General features: G+C 30.1%; 3 non-coding genes across 3 annotated transcripts; all 3 read right to left on the bottom strand.

Moving 5' to 3' along the window:
- Nucleotides 1-14,452: 14,452 nt before the first annotated feature.
- Nucleotides 14,453-14,524, bottom strand: Trnah-gug. The gene has a single exon. It is a non-coding gene; the product is annotated as a tRNA-His (tRNA).
- A 90-nt stretch (nt 14,525-14,614) lies between these two features.
- Nucleotides 14,615-14,686, bottom strand: Trnah-gug. The gene has a single exon. It is a non-coding gene; the product is annotated as a tRNA-His (tRNA).
- A 90-nt stretch (nt 14,687-14,776) lies between these two features.
- Trnah-gug lies at nt 14,777-14,848 on the bottom strand. The gene has a single exon. It is a non-coding gene; the product is annotated as a tRNA-His (tRNA).
- Nucleotides 14,849-19,312: the final 4,464 nt, after the last annotated feature.

The raw sequence follows: 19,312 nt of genomic DNA, 5'->3' as shown, positions 1-19,312 counted from the left end.
TGGAATTTCTCGTACCGTGATAAAATATTCGAGAAATATTAAATTTGGCTATAGATCATTTTAAAAACTGTAACATTTATTATTCGTATTCTATAGACAACAGATTTAATATAAACATTGAACTGCTAATTAAAAATTTATTTCACATCGATATGTTTCGGCTATAATCCTAGCCTTCATTCAGTGAAAACTAATTACAAGTTCAATATTAAGTGTAGTGCATTACCATATCCTGAGATCATGAATTATTATTAAAATCTTCTAATCTAACACTAAGATTAACTAATTGTAAGTGCTATTTACTCTTTTTATTTTTTTTCACTGAAATTCAATTATATTAGTTTTAATTTTATTTTTAGTTTCCACTGAATGAAGGCTAGAAAGAAATTCTACGAGTAGCTTCTTTTGAAAGAAATTCATGTTTTTTATGTTATGCCCCATTACTAAACTTTGTTAATATACTCGTATATATGTATATATATATGTATATATATGTGTGTGTGTGTGTATATGTTACATTTGTATATATAATGTAAATTTAGGTATTTATATTTGACATTCATGACTAAATACAATTCATCAACAGTTATGACGTTAATTAGTCTTGCTTACGTCACATTTCTGGTTTCATAGGATTGCTTAGAGTACGAGGCAACCAGTTTGAGCAAACCTCACCAGACATGCAGAAACCTCACTTTCCTTTGTTGTTCAGAGGTACGCAACCTTCAACCTTCAACCCTAAAACTGATTACCTTAGAAAGCACAAAGGACTAAATGCACAAATGTATCCAAGTAACATCACATTTCCGTACCCGAAAAGATTCCAATGGATACTTACTACTGAAGACTTAAAGGATACGATATAGATGAAATTACAGAGATATACTTCAATTTTTGCATCATCAGGATTTTTATTTGAATAACAAAATGTTTTAAGATAAAATGATGCTGTGAGATCATTGATCATGCACTCTATCGCTATCTCATCAAAATCTTAAAAAAAATCAATGTTTGATTACAAAGAAACGCTTTGTGTGAATTACCAAATACAAACCAGCACGATTTCCAATTGATATCTTACCAACAATTTATAAATTATTTCAGGATATTTTGCAAAATTTTTGACAAAAAATTTAGCACTCTTCTGCCAATTATGAATTTGTGACTCGACCAAAATCTAAAAAACGCGTGTTTGAAGAGTTGCAAATGACTTTGAAAATTTTGAAATCGGAGCTGCGATTTTGAAGAAAACGTCGGCGTTATATCAAATTAGCAAATTTGATTTTTTGGCGAAAACAAACTTTTCAAATAGAAATATGTTTTGTTGCATTTGAAACATCTTACTCAAAAGTAAAATGGAAATGAACATATAAAGTTCACCAGTAAAAGTAGCTAGTTTGAATTATCAATAACATTACTTTTTCCTTCAGATTTTTTTAAAAATGTTTTTCTAATTTCAATTTCTCTTCATTTTTAAATTATTAACGCTTGTCACAATAATAATTAATAATATTAATATTTGAATTTTGAAGTCATTCTGGAATTAATCTGCAGGTTATGTAACAAAATAAACAAATCAGTTGGTATTGGTATTTTGCCTTGAGGCAAGTTACATGAACTTCCCGATATGTGTAAATAATCGACCTAATCAATAAAAAATATATTAATTTATGAGAGATTAAAAATATTCAGAGTGGATTTGTTACATATAATTGAAAACGAACGAACACGTTAACTCGAAGTATTTTCTAAAAGCAAATTTTCAAAAATTATCAATTTTTATAATTGAACCAATTTCCGTAGGACTTTATTGGTTTAGTATATTTATTAAGACCAGGTACTATCATTATACCAAGAAAATCGTCTAATTTTAATTTTAACAAACGTCAAAAAAACTATTCATTTTCTCAAACTTTGTTGATTTTTTAAATTTCAACTACTTGTCGTAAGGCCGTAATATTTCAGTAAATTCTATAAGACCATGATATATATCAGCAAAAAAGTACCATAAAAATCGGCTTAATTTTTTTAACAGTTAATTACCAGAAAACGGCTCGGTAGATTTTCATCTAAAACTAATCAGTATCATTCCCAACTGTCTTCAAACAGTTATTGATTTTTTAAAATCTATTCGGTAGTATGAGCTTAAATGTGGACGAAAAGTTTAACACTTTTTTCCAAATTACAAAGGCTCGGGCGATCGTCGCACAAAACTGAGAAACGATAATCCTCATCGAGATACATCAAATGGCTTTTACATTTCTGAAATCGGTTCAGCCGTTTTTGAAAAAACCCCGATTTACGGCAAAAAATCTGTTTACATACACACACATTCGACAAATTTTGACAAATGCCGAAAAAATGATACTAATTTTTGCAAACTTTAACGAATTTTGAAAGTTAAATGGATTGTCGTGAGGCCGTAATATTTCAGTATGATCTAAGAATCGTAAAATTTTTTTTAACACTTTATTACAAGAAAGCGGTTCGGCCGATCTTTACCAAAAACTAATCAGCACGATTCCCAACCAATTTCTTTCAAACAGTTTTTTTGAATTTTGAATTTTCAAAATCGATTCAGAATTGCGGGCTAAAACGTAGACAAAAAAATTTTCACTTTGCTGCTATTTACAAAGAAACGGTTCAGCCGATCGTAAAGCATAACTGACAAACGAAAGTCCTCATCGAGATACATCGAACGGCTTTTAAATTTTTGAAATTGGTTCAGCCGTTTTTTGAGAAAACGTCGATTTACGGCGAAAAATCTATTCACATACACACACACCCACACTTTTTCCAAATGTGGTCTCATTCGTTTCAGAATGGCTTGAAACGTTGAGAAAACATAAAAATACCAAATCGAATTTTTTGATGAAAACATAAACTTCTCCTTCGGGAAGTTAATAAAACCTGTATTTTTTAATGATCAAAAACGCAAAATGATATTTCTTATTGAAAAAGCCTTTACAATAGAGTATATCTCTACCATAAGTTAATATATCAGTATTAACAAATATCGAAAAGGTTGCCGTCGCCTGGTTCATTCAGATGATATAATATGATATCTCTTATCATATAGCTTGCGTTGAAATATTTCATCCAATTAATTACCTCATTGTTATCGCTACCTGAACAATAATACACTGAAGCCATTTATGTCGAAAATTATATGCGAGAGATTTTGGATAACTGGATCAATTAAGCATATCATGAGGGTTTATAATAGTAATTCTATTTAGTTAAATTAATATAGAAATGCCCTTGGTCAATTTTCAAAATATACATTTTTGAAACTTTTAATCGGCAGCACAAGAGTATGTTTTCAATTGAAAAAACATTTACACACAGAGAAGAGCAGTGCTTAAAAGTCCACGAGAAAAAAGGTCCCTACACAATTATCTCAAAAACAACTAAACTAGGGTAGACCGACGTTTAAAAGTTCGCGGGTGAAAAGGTCCATCACCGATATGTCAATAATATAACCAGTAAAGATAAAAGAAAATAACAACAATATTTGAAAGTAGAGCGGAAAAATGTATAACAAGCCATCACCTTGATTTTAACGACATCAGAACATAAACGGCAATGTTTGAAAAGCCACACCCAAAGTATTTTCTTTCATTGTTAGTTTTTTGGTTGTGAGCATTATTGTTTAGTTTACGAGATCTCAATATAAGTTTTAAGTATACGTTATTAAATAATGTATAAAATTTTAATTGTTTTATGAGATTTTTATTTAAAATTTTAATTGTTTTATGAGATGCATTTTTCATTAACTTCCTGTGTTGTAAGTTCAGTAATCGCAAAAAAATCGAAAATGAAAATTTTTATTTCTCTACGTTTCTAAGGTTTCTGAATATTTTGGCATACCTTATAAAAAAATTGATGTATGTGTGTATGTGTATGTGTGTGCGGATAAAAATTATCGTGGACAATTTCGGGAACACAAATCAACTGATTTGAATTATTAAAAAAACATTCGATTTGTAGTGATAAGCAGACTTGCCGATTAGTTTTTGGAACAGGGGGAAGTCCCATAACGCCGGACGGCACCAAGAACCGGACCTCTATTTAACACCTATTATTTAAGCGAGTATAATCTTTTCATTTCAAAATACAATTGAAAGGAGCGCAGGGGGCACACGGGTGCAGGATCATGCGTCAAGTACACGGCCACGGCGGTAGCAACACTTTGCTGTTTTAGGCGCAAAATCACGGCGTCACCTAAATATCAATGGAAGTAATTCTAGCATATTTATGCATTTACATTTGAGTGGTATGCAAAGAAAAAAGTTGTACTTGAATGTTATCCGTAAAATGGTAGAATATCATTAGATCTTTTAACCAATTTTAGTATTAGCATCGGACACTAAGTCGTGACTTAGTTTCGACAGTAAACATATTGATATTTCTTGTGAGAATTTACGTAATTTATTCCAATTATTTCATTTTATTTTGTATGAGTGCTAACGGTCACTACATACCCACATTTTTTGTATTTCCTAGTCAAAGAATGAAGAGCTTATGAATGCACCAGCTGAGAGCATCGGTGTGGCCCAGCCAACAGGGTGGATGAATAGTGACCTTTTTGCAATATCTAAGAATATTTGTCAAAGACACATGTGCAGACATTCCAGAGCGTGGAGATGACTACATATGTGATCAATGCAAGGTTATTTTGAAATGTCCGGTATGAAGTTCCACTGTTTAAAATCATATTTTTTGATGGCATAGTTTGATTGATAGTATTAATTATTTTTTAGCAAAAATTGCGGTTTTGTTAATTTATTTTGATTTCTAACTTTGTTATCTAACATAAATCATAATTTAATAAACATTTCGTGAAATATTTTTTTATTTATTTATAAATAACCTTAGGTGTCCGCCACTTGGGGACTTCCCCCTATGCAAATCTAGCTTTAAGTTAGATTCAACAGTACTACACCTAGGTAGGGTTAAAAGGACCAACTAAACCTCCGCCCTGGAAAAGGTATAAAAAATCAATCAAATCAATTCTTCATCAAATCAATTGATCCTACCCAGTCGCATTTTCACGTTAATATCTTCCGTCATACCTTTTTTAGGGTCGTCCACGTACATGGGTGGCGTGGAAAAGAGTCGCATTCTGGCTATAAGTATAATTGTTATAATTAGATAACTATTTTAATTAAAATACATAGATGCATCACTATATGTTACACGGATCACTGATAATTACAAACTAATATCGAAAAGTCTTACAAATAAAAAAAATCAAATTAATCTTTACAAGTTTACCAGTAAACGATTTTTTTGAGAAATAATGACTTTTAATTATCAGTAACTGAAAGTAAGAAATTTCATAGAAAACAATAAAAATATAAAATAAAAAAACACAATTTTGTATCCTAATATAACTTTTTATATTGGGATACAAAATTGTAAGTGTTTTATTATTATTATTATTATTATTGTTTTTCTATGAAATTTCTTACATATTATTTATTCAGTTTGCCGCTGGATGAAGGCTAAGATGCTAGGCGAAACGTATGGATTTTAAATAAATTTCTAAAAATAATCATACTATTTTTATTGATGTAACGCCCAACTTTTAAACTCAAATAAAATATATTATATCAACATCAAATTCAAGACTATTCAATATATATACATATATATATATATATATATACATATACATATACATATACATATACGTATATATACACATATACCTTCTATATATATATAAAAATAAGTCGGGTTTTCCTTCCTGACGAATTAACTCCAGAACGCACGAACCGATTTTGCATTCGTTGGAAAGGTCTCGGGCTCCGCAAGGTTTATAGCTAAGAAAATTAGTTGTGCATGGCATCGTGCCTTAATGCAAGCTGCTGGTACTTCACACACCGTAATTAAAAATTCGTGTAATGGCATTAGTGAGAATTATCAGAATTATGCTTGGTTAAGTCAACGAGCAATTCTTGCCGCAAAGAATAATGATGTACACGCACTGAATTTCACCTTTCAATAAAAAATTGCTGGCGATTTGATGACATACCAATGATTCCGACTGGTCTTCCGTTTGACTTCAAACGGTTGCAATTTTCAGTTCGCAATAACAAGTCGCAAGGCCAATCGCTTAGTGTTTGCGGGATAGATTATTTAGAAAATCATTGTTTTTCACATGGACAACTATACGTTGTCTGTTCACGAGTTCGAAAACCATCCGCTTTGTTTGTGTTAACGTCAGACCAAAAAACAAAAAATGTGGTTTACCAAAGAGCACTTCAATGAAACGGATAATTTTCGGATTCACTTTCATTTACTTAGAGAAGTTCAACTAAAAAACACTTCATTTTTGTAATCGAAATAAATTCATTACTGATGTATAATAAAATCAATTTTTTTTTTCAAATATAAAACAAAAAAATTCTTTATTTTTCTCACGAAACCATCTGGTGGTGAAACGGAGTTCGTCGGGTTTGCTAGTATATATATATATATGTATTATATATGTATAATATATTTATATGTATGTGTGTATGTATTTATTATTACTCCCATATAGTTTTATATCCTTTACCCCAGTTCGTAATATGCGCTGTCGTTCGTAAACTTTTGATAACTTTTGACACTTCTGTAAAGGGATGAAATTTAACTTTATCGTTACGGCAATATGGGACTCGGATATCTGAACTTTTTGATATGACTTTAGCCTCCGATTCAGGAATCAGTTTTCTTATGGAAAAAAACCCTAAAATACATATTTTGGGCACAGCTCCCATTCCCCTAAACCGAAACAACAGGTTATGCATGTAAATTATCTAATAATAGAATGGTTTAGGGGATCGAGGTATGGAATTTTCAAGATTTAATATAATTTATAGACATGGATATATGATGCATGAATTATATTAGTTTTGATTAAAGTTTGTAAATAAAATACAATAAGAAAATAGAGCTTGATGCTTGATGGTACTTTTGCTTGATGTAGGAATAAAATCAGTAATGCCGCAAGGGCTTTTAAATGTTTTCAAACTTAAATTTGGTGGCATTCTGATATAATGATATGAGCTTTAATAATAGTCTCCAAATATTAATTGTAATCGTACTTTTACTTAGTATCCCATAATAAGTTTTAAATAGAAAAAAGTTTGATCTTAAAAGACTTGCTCGATCTTGGGCCGAAAAAATTGACATTCGATTTCTATTGATAAGGAGATGTGCTGATTAGTTGAGCCGTTTCGGAGATACGGAGCAAAGAGTGCAGAAAATACAAATCGAGATTTTAAGAAGACGGAGTATCCGATTTGAATGACCTAAAAACATTCTATTTGTAATGATTGGGAGAAGAGGTGATTAATTTTTGGCAAAGACAGGTCCAGCCGTTTCGAAAATACATAGCTAAATATGCAAAAATGGCAGTTTTCGAGAGAAGTAAGCGTTCGATTTGAGTGATTCAAAAAACGCTCTGCTTGTTTTAACAAAATAATTGCTTTTGAAAAAAAATGTTTTTTTTTGAATAATTTGAACTTTGCAATTTAGCTCATATAATTCTTATAAATGTTAGACAATGTTACAATATTTATAATAATCTATTTGAAAACATTTAATATTCCTCGAACATTACGTTACGAGAAGTTCCAGCAATTAGCCTTAAGGTACGATGCCATACACTACTAGTTTAAATTTAAATTCATTTAATGACGAATATTATTATGGTTTATCTTTATAACTTAATATAATAGTCAGAATATTTATAACTTATGATTATAATATATGGTAAAATATCTTCGAATTGTTTGCCGTTTGGCAGACAAATTGTAATTTTTTGCGTGAACTTATTTAGTCTGCTAGACCCACAAATTTATTAATATAATTACAAAATAATTTCCTTAAAAGGTAGAGCGGGGCTTAAAGGTCCGCGGGAAAAAAGGTTCACCACCGATATCTCTATTTTAATATAATTGTTAAGTATACGTTATTTAATTGAACATATATTTTTATATAATTTCTCTAAAGGCTTATCTGTGAGTGGGGCAATAAGGACCTACTTAACCTTTAGTTTGGTAAAGATGTAAACAATAAAAAATAGTGAATAAAATTGTAAGCTTTGTTAAAACAAAGTAATTTACGCAAAGTAAATTACATTAATAGTCATTCCCCATAAAATGTCCCCATAAAATTTATATTTTGCATTGGTTATAAATTGTAACTAATATTTTAAAAATCCTTTTAAAATTAAAAATAATACATCGGAGAACAAATTTTAGAAAATTAATAAAAATGCATTTCTATACGTCATATATAATATGTTGTGATGTAGTTTGTTTGGTATTAAGATAGTATAAATACTTAAGGTAAAATTGGACTTTTGTGCCCTTTTGTACTTTTATATAAGTAAATAAGAAAAATATTTCAAATATCACTTACTTTGAAAATGTCAGCGATTTAGTAAATCTACTCGCCCATCTGAAATGGAAAAATTCAATATTATTATTTAAAAATATTTGCTATTTTAACTTAAAACTATAAATCTAATTAAATATGTTTCACTTTGCTTTATTAAACTTGAAATTTACAATGTTATATTGTTAACTTCCCATGGGGTAAGTTATAGTAATTGGCTAAAAATCGAAAAGTTTCTGAGCATTTTGGCATTCTTTAGAAAAAAATGATGTGTCTGTATGTATGTATAGGTACAATTTTTTGTTGGCGTTTTTGGAAGCAGCAATCAACCGATTTGAATTATTCAAAAATCATTCGATACCTATTGATAAGAGGACGTGCTGAGTAGTTTTTGGCAAAAGTTAGTCCAGCCGTTTTGGAGATATGAAGCTAAGAGTGCAGAAAATATAAATCGAGTTTTTGAGAGTATAGAGAATCCGATTTGAATGATTCATAAAATATTTAATCCGTAATGATGGGCAGAAGTGGTGAGTAATTTTTGGCAAAGACAGGTCCAGCCGTTTCACACATACGGAGCTAAATGTGCATGAAATGGCAGTTTTTGAGGGAACCAAGCATCCGATTTGAATGATTCAAAAAATTCAAAATTATTTTGCTTGTATTGGCGAAACCAATATTTTTGGAGAAAGCAAAATTGTTTGATTTCAATTTTTTTTTTAAACATTTTTTTAGAAGATCGATAATAATTTGGATTTTAATTTTAATTTTAGTTAAGATTATAAAGCTCACTTATATACTGGAAATAAATAATTTTAACTTTGCAATTGAGTACATATATATAATTATTAGAAATATGAGATAAGTTCCTTCAATTTAACTCTAATTTATTTCTATAAAAGTCATCGTCCAATTTATTTCTATAAACTACGAATAATGAAAGTTACAGTGTTCATAATAATATATTTGAAAACACTTAATATTTTTAGAATATTTCATTACGGAATGGGAAGATTCTGTAATTTGCCTTAAGGGACGATATATGCACCACTAGTTTTATATTTATATTTATTGTAAAGAAACACATTATATAAATAAACGAGTAAAAAATTATGATGTACATATAAGAATATCAAATTAGAAGGCTACAAAAGTAGAATAATTGGAGCAAAGTCTGGATATAATTCTAATATTTAATAGCTCTGTAACATTATCTCATAAAATATGTACATTTTGCAGCTTAAGTATGAAATCGTATAAAATATAAGTAAATTGTCAAAAGAAGAAACAATACATTTTGAACAACTAAACTAAATTCATTATATATTATAATGTTAGAAATAAACTAGTTGGTATTGGTATTTTGCCTTGAGGCAAGTTATATGAACTTCCCGATATGTGTAAAAATCGACTTAATCAATAAAAATGATTTTCAATTTTTACAAAAATCAAAATCAAATTTTTATAATTGAACCAGTTTCCGTAGGACTTTAATGGTTTAGTATGTGCATAGAGACCAAGTTCTCTATCGTTATACCAAGTAAATCGTCTAATTTTAATTTTAACAAACGTCATAAAAACTACTAATTTTCTCAAACTTTGATGAATTTTTAAAATTAAACGACTTGTCGTAAGGCTGTAATAGTTTAGTAAGTTCTATAAGACCATGATATATATATCGCTAAAAAAAGTTCCATAAAAATCGGCTTAATTTTTTTTTCAACAGTTAATTACAAGGACACGGCTCGGTAGATTATCATCTAAAACTGATCACTACTATTCCCAACTAATATCTTTCGAACAGTTTTTGTTTTTTTTAAAAAATCGACTCGGTTGAATGAGCTTATATGTGAAAGAAAAGTTTAACATTTTTTTTCAAATTACAAAGAAACGACTCGGCAGATCTACTCACAAAACAAACTATAGTCCTCATTGAGATACATCAAATGGCTTTTTATATTTTTTCTGAAAACGGTTCAGACGTTTTTGAGAAAACGTTGATTTACGCCAGAAAATCTGTTCACATACATACACACACATTCCTTTTCCATATGCAGTTTTTGAAAAAACGGATCATCCGATTAAATTAATTCAAAAAACATTTTGGGTGAATTGACGGCGTGCAAAAATGCTTTTACAGATAATTTCGTAATTTTGAAAATTAAAAAAAAAACAAAATTTCCAAAAAACTGTATTTTGAAAAAATTAAAAAAATAACAGATTTAAAAAAAAATCTTACAATAATTTGAGAATATTTCGAAATTTTCAAAAAAATCGAATATTTTCAAAAATGACCAAATTCTCAAAAAATTAAAAAAAAAAGTTTTTTAAATAAAAAAAATAAAAAAAAACATTTATAAGTTTACAGTATGTGTACAGGTACGGGAAGTTCCAGCAATTTGCCTTAAAGCACGATGCCATGCGCGTGCGATATTTAACGCCCAAAACGTCACTAGTATAATTATGTGATCAAAATTGGTGTAACAGTGTATGTCTTTGATTTTTGAATCAAACTAATCGGATTATTTGAGCAGCAAATTTAATCGAGTAGTAAAATAAGAGAAAAAAGTTATACAAGAATAGATCTAATTTCAATCAATCAAATATGTATTAGCACGTCATTCAAAAATATTTTACGATTTTCTTAAGATTATTACGATTTTGACGACTCATGAAAAATTATCAAAATTTTTATATATAAAATATAAAATATATTACACCTTAATAAAATCTCACATTATATCCAATATATCTATTATAACATCATAAGACGCAATTTAAGCACTGACACCATAACTTCCACATTGACCTTTATGTTTCAATTTGGTTTCTAAAGTTATAAATAGTATTATATCCCCTCGTGTCCATTATCAGCTGTTGTTTTATCCGCGTTATAAAGATAAGTTTATGAAGTTCCTTAAAAAGATCCGCCTTGGATACATCAGGGCCATAAAAAGACAAGTTATACTACCTATGGAAGATATAGACCAGTCAACTTATTAGTTTCGAAGAAAAAGTCGAAGTAGTAAAGTTCCAAAAAATGTACTTGAACAATTTGTTATTTAATATTTTTGATCAATTTCGATGTTTAATAATAAATTAATAACATCTGTATAATTATCTGCTAAACTTTGTATAATATGCGAACAGGAAGGCATACAAAGATTATATAGGATCTCATTAGAATTTGAATTGTAAAGGGCCAGATAATGCTCAATTCATTGAGCAGATCAAAGGGCCTATATATAATATGCCGAGAGTATTTCCTTCTATGAATATTGATACAATGCCTTATGAGAGCCATTAGCATATTTTGATGAAAGAAATCATTAAAATTAAAGCATTTATTAATATATATTACTTTTTGACATTTGGGATTATGCTTGTAATAAACTGTTTAATTTAATTGAAAAGACCCAAATCTATTTTTATGAGTTTAATAATATATCTTTGATAATAGAGTTTAATTCTAGCTATAGTTTCTAAGTTGAACTGAAGAATGAAATGATTTATTAAAACTAGCATATTTACTAGATAAATGACTAAAAATTTGATATTAATAATAATCATATGCTTAAAACCAGACTGAAACATAACTAAAAACTTTCATCTTTTCCATGAAATATCAAACCGAAAGTTGAATCAATATGGAAAGTAGATTTGATATTGGGTCGGTAAGTATTAAATAAATTTGAGTTTTTTTTTTTAAATATGAATTCCAAAAATATTTTTTATTTGACACAGTTCACATATTAATTAACTTCCCGAAGAAGAAGTTTACGTTTTCATCAAAAAATCCGATTTGCTAATTTTATGTTTTCTCGACGTTTCAAGCCATTCTGAATCGAATGAGACCAAATTTGGAAAAAGTATGTGTGTATGTGAACAAATTTTTGCCGTAAATAGCCGTTTTATCAAAAACGGCTGTGCCGATTTCAAAAATTTAAAAGCCACTCTATGCACTTCGATGAGTGTTATTGTTCGTCAGTTTTGTGCGACGATCGGCCAAGCCGCCTTTTTATAAATAGCAGGAAATTGAAAAAATTTTCTTTGAATTTTGAGAAACGTTCTAGCCCGAAATTCTGAATCGATTTTGAAAATTTAAAAACAGTTTTTTGGTGGCAATACCATAGTCTTATGGATCATACTAAAATATTACGGCGCTACGACACTTGTTTAACTTTAAATAGCCGTCAAAGTTTGCAAAAATTGGTTATTTTTTGCTCAAAAACGCCTGAACCGATTTCAGAAATTTAAAAGCCATTTGATGTATCTCGATGAGGATTATCTTTTCTCAGTTTTGTGCGACGATCGTCCAAGCCGTTTCTTTGTAATTTGGAAAATAGTGTTTAACTTTTCGCGCACATTTAAGCTCATACTATTCGAATCGATTTAAAAAAAATCAAAAACTGTTCGAAAGATATTAGTTGGGAATGATACTGATTAGTTTTAGGTGCAAATTTACCGAGCCATTTTCTTGTAATTAACTGTCGAAAAAAATTTAAGCCGATTTTTATGGAGTTTACTGAAATATTACTGCTTTACGACAAGTAGTTTAATTTCAAAAATTCATCACAGTTTGAGAAAATGAGTAATTTTTTTTAACATTTGTTAAAATTTAAATTAGACGATTTACTTGGTATAACAATAGAGTACTCGGTCGTAATGAATATACTACAACATTAAAGACCTACGGAAACTGGTTCAATTATAAAAGTCATTGATTTGTGAAAGTTTTCTATTAGAAATTACTCAGAGTTAACGGGTTCGTACGTTTTCAATTATGTGTAATAAATCTACTCGGAATACTTTTAATCACTTATAAATTAATTCATTTTTTTGATTCAGTTAATTATTCACACATATCAGAAAGTTCTTGTAACTTGCCCCAAGGCAAAATACCAATATCAACTAGTTTTATTATATATGCCGTGACAGAAAATCTGTATTACTTGATGTTAATTAATAGTAGCAAAACTATTTTTACCATAACCTGGAAGATGGAGCAAGTAATAGAAATTTCATATTACCTTTATTTTAAGTATGAAACTCTCAAAAACTATATTTAGAGCCAACAAAGTTCAAAAGAGGCATCTTTGTCAAAGTTTCTTACATTATAATGCATGAGAGCAACAGATTCTTTGCAAGGCAAAGGATGTTGCAAATTTTATTGTTCTGCATAAAGTAAATATATACTAAAAAAAATTACTCAAGTTTTTATCACAAAATCTTGATTTAAAAAAATATTAGGAAAATTTGTGAAATACTTTGTTGAATTTCGTTTCGTTTTCATATTCATATTTTTAACAGCAATCAGAACTTAACGAGCCATATGAGCTATTATTTTTTAAACGACATGACTTATTTTACAGATAGAAACTCAAATAGTCCTTTCTCTGTTTGATGAATTTCACTTCACCGGTGTATCTCACTCGAAACCAACCCTGAACAAACTTTCTTCTATCCCATAATAAAAGATTCCTTACGAGTGGAAGCCGCAAATTATATTATCCTGAAAAATTTCCATATGCACTGATGTCTCCGAAAGAAAAAATACTCACGTTCTTCCACATGTCAAGCCTCAAGAAAAGATGTATGTCCTAAATTCTACAAAGGAACGACACACTTAAAAATCACTTCGCGGTTTGAATAATAAATGAGACAGGTGTCACAGAAGGACCACAAATGAGAAATGTCACGTTGCAGAAAAACGTCGACGGATCTAATTAGGAATTTCCATTTTTATATAGAGAAATGTATATTTGGTTGCTTTATTAAATATGCAGAATATGTTCAGAAAGGGATTTCCATATTTGGATAAAACAAATAAGATTTAGAATTTAAATTGCAAGATTATTTATATGCATTCTGATCATAATGTTTTTCAACTTTCACGGTCACGGTAAACCAAACACTGTTCAATGGGTCACTTGTCACTAAAGGCAGGTAAAGGAATTTCATTTGAAATAACGATCACGGCTACTGGACAACTGTTCGATCCATCATTCGAGACTATAGGCACGTAAAAAGTTACTCATTTTGTAATAAATATAATAAATATCTTTGCCGTGACCAGGATTCGAACCTGGGTTACCACGGCCACAACGTGGGGTCCTAACCACTAGACGATCACGGCTACCGAAGAACTGTCCGAGCCAACATCTGAGACTATGGCCATGAAAATAGTCACTCATTTTGTAATGAAAAATAATAAGATAAATATCTCTGCCGTGACCAGGATTCGAACCTGGGTTACCACGGCCACAACGTGGGGTCCTAACCACTAGACGATCACGGCTACCGAAGAACCGTCCGAGCCAACATCTGAGACTATGGCCATGAAAATAGTCACTCATTTTGTAATGAAAAATAATAAGATAAATATCTCTGCCGTGACCAGGATTCGAACCTGGGTTACCACGGCCACAACGTGGGGTCCTAACCACTAGATGATCACGGCTACCGAAGAACTGTCCGAACCAACATCTGAGACTATGGCCATGAAAATAGTCACTCATTTTGTAATGAAAAATAATGAAAATAAACATCTCTGACAATGTAACGGCATTGCCATGACCAGGATTCGAACTTGGGTTAACACGACCAAAACGTAGAGTCCTAACCACCAGACGATCACAGCTGACCAAGTGTCAATCAACAAATATCTCCGCCGAGACATTGTCGTGGCCAGGATTTGAAACTGGTTCACTAAAAAAAAATAACTAGTGGTATATGGCGTCCTGATTTAAGGGAAATTGCGGGATCTTCCTGTACCATAATGAGATATTCATAGAATATTAAATGTTTTAAAATATATTGTTATAAATACTGAAACTTTTTTATTCGTATTTTATAGATAAAATATGAGAGCTTATATATTACATATCATTTTTTTCTAAAGTATGCCGAAATGTTCAGAAGCTTCTGAAACGTAAAGATTTGCACAAATTTTCAATTTTGATTTTTGGATGATTACTATAACTTAAAGCTGAAAAATTTTAAACCTATGATAAACGACAATGTTAGAAAATTAATAACAAATGTATTTTCCTTCGTTGTTAGTTATTTTGGTTGTTAGCACTGCTCTTTAGTTTACGAAACCCTAATATAATTTAGAAGTGTACGTTAATTGTTTTATAAAATGAATTTAATTTAAAGATAAGTTTAAGTTTTTTTAATACAATCTTTATAAAAGCTTATATGTATGAGGTAAGAAGAACCAACAGAAAATTTACCTTAGCAAAGGTGTAAAGAACAGAAAAAAGTAAATAAAACAGCAAATTAAGTTAAAGAAAGTAATTTTACAAGATATAAATTAAATAAATAGTAATTCCAATTCTGCTGATGAATGATTTTGAATAAATACCAGATCAAGGTTATATACATCAATTCTATATTTTACATTGTTTGAATAATGTAGCTGTTATTTGTAAAATTCCTTTAAAATTAAAAATAAGTTACCAGCGCTCTGGTCATCACTTTTTACCCTGCCTATGATGTAAAATAGATCAGTTGACAAATTTTTGAAGAACATAATAAAGAGTGCGCGTAAGGTTCACACGTGATTGAAGTAAAACTTTTTTGCTATTGTGCAAGATAGCATTTAAGCTAAAAATAAATACATTATATAACAATTTTGAATAATGTTCATCAGTAAGAACGTTAAAATTATTATCACTTGTCAGGTAATTGTGTTTGAAAAACTTCATGTAATTAAAATTAACATACAATCATTAATTGCTTTTTTTTAGTTTCTCGCTGGGGATACAGTTTTATTCTTTGAACAGTTGTAGTATATGTCTTGCATTTTAATAAATTCAAAAATATATAGTAACAACGAATAATACAAAGTACTTCAATAAACTTACGTATCTTATACGGCACAGATTTTTCATTTGCTTTATTGTTTGCACTATAATTATTTATGAGGTACGGTATAAAATATTCTTCCGATCCAGACATATTTTACTTAAGATTTGTACTAATATTTAACCTTAGAATGTAATGACATGAAACACCGATAAATTAACAACATGCTTCACGATCTCGGTGACGTACGCACGTATAAAGTTGCGCATGCAAAGAAGCCTCGCACAAATACGACGCACGTATAAAGTCACGCATACCAAGAAACTTCGCACAAAGACGACCAATCACAATCGAATCCGTATAGAGATATAATCGAGAGCGAATGACGAATCATTGGCACTCGACCTGCCGTAACTCATTTCCGTTGTATTTGTACGGATTTACACCCATGTCGCGCCTAAAAAAGTTTTACTTCAAAAAACACTTTTCTGCCTTGATGAGTTTTACTGAACATTGTCAGTTAGTTGTTATTTGATATGTGTTATTTGTTGTGGCCTAATTGTTTTGGTTTTCACAAATATAATTGCTTAAAGTCAAATTGGATCTTAGTGCCCTGATCTGCCCTATATAAAAATGTTTTTTATTGTTTTTTTTATATAAACTGTTTATTGATGACAAATATTTATGTCAACTTTCAAACTTTTGTGCAACTTTTGTGCATTTATGTCAACTTTCAAACATTTTATGGTAACTTATTTTAGATTTATTGGCTGATAACATCAATAACATAATTAAATATAATGTGTATATCTATATACTATGAAATACCTTTACAAAGTTGAATATAACCCCAAAGGGCAGATTATTTCGAATTGATTTTAATGATTGAATTAATGATGGATTAAGCGTGTCCTTAAAAGAACCCCTCTGCTTTCTTCTGCTACATTTTCCATTAATTTCGCCCTTAACGAGCTCAGGGAGATTTTCCGCTTAGAATTTTAATATTACTATATAGAATTGGTAACTCTATAGCATATTGTTTATGCTAATAACTTCCTCGAAGAAACGCAAATGCATTTTTAAATGTTTATGGATGATATAGATACAATCAACTTTGAGCAACCAGTTGTTGCTTCTTCGTGTTGTCATAAAAATAATAATAAAATATGCAATAAGACTAGTGGGGCGCATGACATCGTGCCTTAAGGCAAATTGCTGGAATTCCCCGTACCAAAAATTATTATTTTTTAAAACAATTAACATTTTTGAAAATGTTTTTACTTCGAAAAAATTAGATTTTTGAGAAACTATAAATTTGACAAAACATTACTTTTTTTTTGAAAAAAGGCAAATTGCTGGGACTTCCTGTACCAACAATTATTATTTTTTTTATAAACAATTAACATTTTTGAAAAATTTAACTTCGAAAAAATTAGATTTTTGAGGACAAAAAATTACTTTTTTTTGAAACAAATTATTTTTTTGAAAAAAAAAATGTTTTCTTAATTTTGACATATTTTGGAAATTCAGAACTTTTTTTCAAAGCAATCGTACTGCTTTAACCGCATAGAGACAAAATGTCAAAGCGCGTAACCGCCGCGTCGCCGTCTAACGGATAAACATTGGAACGAAACCCATAGAAATGTAAACAAAATTCATACTTATTGTTAAAATCTCTATAAAATATCTGATAATTTGATGTGCATATGTCTAATGATCATTTTTGACCGCCAAGTGGCTTTTTTTTACTTTTTTTACTAGATCTCCGAAACCGCTAAACCTGCCTTCATGAAAATTTGACCAGTGGTCCATCTTGTTAATACAAGTAAAATGCTTTTTGAATTATTCAAATCGGACGCTCCGTTCTCTCAAAAACTGAGTTACCCTTTATACTTTTTGCCCCATATCTTTGGAACGGCTAGACTTGCCCTCGCCAAAAACTAATCAGTACGTCTCCTTCGAATCGAATCGAATGCTTTATGAATTTTTCAAATCGCTTCATCCGTGTTCCCGAAATCGTCGACGAAAATTTGTATCCGCACACACATACATACACGCACACGCACACAGACATGCATCCATTTTTTCTAAGGTATGCCAAAATGTTCAGAAGGTTTTGAAACGTGAAGATATATAAAAATTTTCATTTTCAATTTTTTTGCGATTACTGGAACTTGCCCTACGGGAAGTTAATAAAATATGCATTATAATAAGTAATTGATTTTATCGTATATCAATTAATAGAAACTTAAAAACTAGTAGGGTGCATGGCATCGTGCCTTAAGGCAAATCGCTAGAACTTCCCGTACCGTAAATAAAAATCTTGGTATGGAACCCAAAAAAAATTACACAAAATGTGTACACATTATTAAAATCTCTATAAAATATCAGATTATGAGATGTACACATGTCCAATAAACATTTTTGACCGCCAAATGACATTTTTTTAAATTATTTTAATTGAGAATTCATAACCGCTGGACCTGCCTTCATAAAAATTTAACTAATTCTTCCTTTAGTAAGTGTGTGTGTGTGTGTGTGTGCGGATACAAATTTTCGTCGACGATTTCGGGAACACGGATCAACCGATTTGAATAATTCAAAGAACATTCGACCAATTTTAATAATTTGGAAGGCAGGTTCAGCGGTTATGGACTCTCAATAAAAATAAGTTTAAAAAATGTCATTTGGCGGCCAAAAATGATAATTAGACATATGTACATCAAATTATCAGATAATTTATAGAGATTTTAATAATGTGTGCACATTTTGTGTAAATTTTTTTTGATTCGTACCAAGACTTTTAATTACGGTACGGAAAGTTCCAGCAATTTGCTTTAAGGCACGATGCCATGCACCCTACTAATATTTATAATTTCATCATAAATCCTCCTCCTTCACATGCAGTCATCGTGCCTTTGAGTGATCTAAAAATATGATCCCTGAACTAAAGTTTTCCATCGAAACATCTGTTATATCTAAAGTACATATTTTTTGTTTCATTTTCCATATCATCAGACAAAAGAGGGCGAAAAATTATGCATTGATCAAGATTTATAGATGTTTTCGAGATATTTTCCATTGCTTTTCAGCAAATGCTTGCGATAATGTTTGT

This window comes from Ctenocephalides felis, unplaced genomic scaffold, assembly GCF_003426905.1.
Source record: "Ctenocephalides felis isolate EL2017-DRISC unplaced genomic scaffold, ASM342690v1 CF-g0.4_SCAFFOLD_00845, whole genome shotgun sequence".
Classification (NCBI taxonomy): domain Eukaryota; kingdom Metazoa; phylum Arthropoda; class Insecta; order Siphonaptera; family Pulicidae; genus Ctenocephalides; species Ctenocephalides felis.
Note: the sequence above shows the minus strand (reverse complement) of the source record. Positions and strands in the feature narration are given on the sequence as shown.